The sequence below is a fragment of the Musca domestica genome, unplaced genomic scaffold, assembly GCF_030504385.1.
Source record: "Musca domestica strain aabys unplaced genomic scaffold, Musca_domestica.polishedcontigs.V.1.1 696, whole genome shotgun sequence".
NCBI lineage: Eukaryota > Metazoa > Arthropoda > Insecta > Diptera > Muscidae > Musca > Musca domestica.
Genome location: NW_026712382.1, coordinates 90,132 through 93,211, shown reverse-complemented (window position 1 = coordinate 93,211; position 3,080 = coordinate 90,132).

The following is a 3,080-nucleotide window of genomic DNA, read 5'->3' as shown; positions in this document are numbered from 1 at the left end:
AAATATTCTTTAAAAAATCCACGTTTACGGGTGGTCCTTGAAAAAAATATTCTTTAAAAAAAATCCACGTTTACTGGTGGTCCTTGAAAAAAATATTCTTTAAAAAATCCACGTTTACTGGTGGTCCTTGAAAAAAATATTCTTTAAAAATCCACGTTTACTGGTGGTCCTTGAAAAAATATTCTTTAAAAAAATCCACGTTTACTGGTGGTCCTTGAAAAAAATATTCTTTAAAAAATCCACGTTTACTGGTGGGTCCTTGAAAAAAAATATTCTTTAAAAAAATCCCACGTTTACTGGTGGTCCTTGAAAAAAATATTCTTTAAAAAATCCACGTTTACTGTGGTCCTTGAAAAAAATATTCTTTAAAAAATCCACGTTTACTGGTGGTCCTTGAAAAAAATTAGTCTTTAAAAAATCCACGTTTTACTGGTGGTCCTTGAAAAAAATATTCTTTAAAAAATCCACGTTTACTGGTGGTCCTTGAAAAAAATATTCTTTAAAAAATCCACGTTACTGGTGGTCCTTGAAAAAAATATTCTTTAAAAAAATCACGGTTACTGGTGGTCCTTGAAAAAAATATGCTTTAAAAAGTCCACGTTTACTGGTGGTCCTTGAAAAAAATATCTTTAAAAAAAATCCACGTTTACTGGTGGTTCCTTGAAAAAATATTCTTGAAAAATCACGTTTACTGGTGGTCCTTGAAGAAAAAATATTCTTTCAAAAATATCCCGTTTACTGGTGGTCCTTGAAAAAAATATTCTTTAAAAAATCCACGTTTTACTGGTGGTCCTTGAAAAAATATTCTTTAAAAAATCCACGTTTACTGGTGGTCATTGAAAAAAAAATATTCTTAAAAAATCACGTTACTGGTGGTCCTTGAAAAAAATATTTATCCTTTGGTCTTGAAAAAATAGTTATCACGTTTGACTGGTGGTCCTGAAAAAAATATTCTTTAAAAAATCCACGTTTACTGGTGGTCCTTGCAAAAAATATGCGTTAAAAAATCCACGTTTACTGGTGGTCCTTGAAAAAAATATTCTTAAAAAATCCACGTTACTGGTGGTCCTTGAAAAAAATATTCTTTAAAAAATCCACGTTTACTGGTGGTCCTTGAAAAAATATCTTTAAAAAATCCACGTTTACTGGTGGTCCTTGAAAAAAAATTATTCTTTAAAAAATCCACTTTACTGGTGGTCCTTGAAAAAAATATTCTTTAAAAAATCCACGTTTACTGGTGGTCCTTGAAAAAAATATTCTTTAAAAAATCCACGTTTACTGGTGGTCCTTGAAAAAAATATTCTTTAAAAAATCCACGTTTACTGGTGTCCTTGAAAAAAATATTCCTTAAAAAATCCACGTTTACTGTGGGTCCTGAAAAATATTCTTTAAAAAATCCACGTTTACTGGTGGTCCTTGAAAAAAATATTCTTTAAAAAATCCACGTTTACTGGTGGTCCTTGAAAAAAATATTCTTTAAAAAATCCACGTTTACTGGTGGTCCTTGAAAAAAAATTCTTTAAAAAATCCACGTTTACTGGTGGTCCTTGAAAAAATATTCTTTAAAAAATCCACGTTTACTGGTGGTCCTTGAAAAAATATTCTTTAAAAAATCCACGTTTACTGGTGGTCCTTGAAAAAAATATTCTTTAAAAAATCCACGTTTACTGGTGGTCCTTGAAAAAAATTCTTTAAAAAATCCACGTTTACTGGTGGTCCTTGAAAAAATATTCTTTAAAAAATCCACGTTTACTGGTGGTCCTTGAAAAAAATATTCTTTAAAAAATCCACGTTTACTGGTGGTCCTTGAAAAAAATATTCTTTAAAAAATCCACGTTTACTGGTGGTCCTTGAAAAAAATATTCTTTAAAAAATCCACGTTTACTGGTGGTCCTTGAAAAAAATATTCTTTAAAAAATCCACGTTTACTGGTGGTCCTTGAAAAAAATATTCTTTAAAAAATCCACGTTTACTGGTGGTCCTTGAAAAAATATTCTTTAAAAAATCCACGTTTACTGGTGGTCCTTGAAAAAATATTCTTTAAAAAATCCACGTTTACTGGTGGTCCTTGAAAAATATTCTTTAAAAAATCCACGTTTCTGGTGGTCCTTGAAAAAATATTCTTTAAAAAATCCACGTTTACTGGGTCCTTGAAAAAATATTCTTTAAAAAATCCACGTTTACTGGTGGTCCTTGAAAAAAATATTCTTTAAAAAATCCACGTTTACTGGTGTCCTTGAAAAATATTCTTTAAAAAATCCACGTTTACTGGTGGTCCTTGAAAAAAATATTCTTTAAAAAATCCACGTTTACTGGTGGTCCTTGAAAAAATATTCTTTAAAAAATCCACGTTTACTGGTGGTCCTTGAAAAAAATATTCTTTAAAAAATCCACGTTTACTGGTGGTCCTTGAAAAAATATTCTTTAAAAATCCACGTTTACTGGTGGTCCTTGAAAAAATATTCTTTAAAAAATCCACGTTTACTGGTGGTCCTTGAAAAAAATATTCTTTAAAAAATCCACGTTTACTGGTGGTCCTTGAAAAAATATTCTTTAAAAAATCCACGTTTACTGGTGGTCCTTGAAAAAATATTCTTTAAAAAATCCACGTTTACTGGTGGGTCCTTGAAAAAAATATTCTTTAAAAAATCCACGTTTACTGGTGGTCCTTGAAAAAAATATTCTTTAAAAATCCACGTTTCCTGGTGGTCCTTGAAAAAATATTCTTTAAAAAATCCACGTTTACTGGTGGTCCTTGAAAAAATATTCTTTAAAAAATCCACGTTTACTGGTGGTCCTTGAAAAAATATTCTTTAAAAAATCCACGTTTACTGGTGGTCCTTGAAAAAATATTCTTTAAAAAATCCACGTTTACTGGTGGTCCTTGAAAAATATTCTTTAAAAAATCCACGTTTACTGGTGGTCCTTGAAAAATCTTTCTTTAAAAAATCCACGTTTACTGGTGGTCCTTGAAAAATATTCTTTAAAAAATCCACGTTTACTGGTGGTCCTTGAAAAAATATCTTTAAAAAATCCACGTTTCCTGTGGTCCTTGAAAAAATATTCTTTAAAAAATCCAC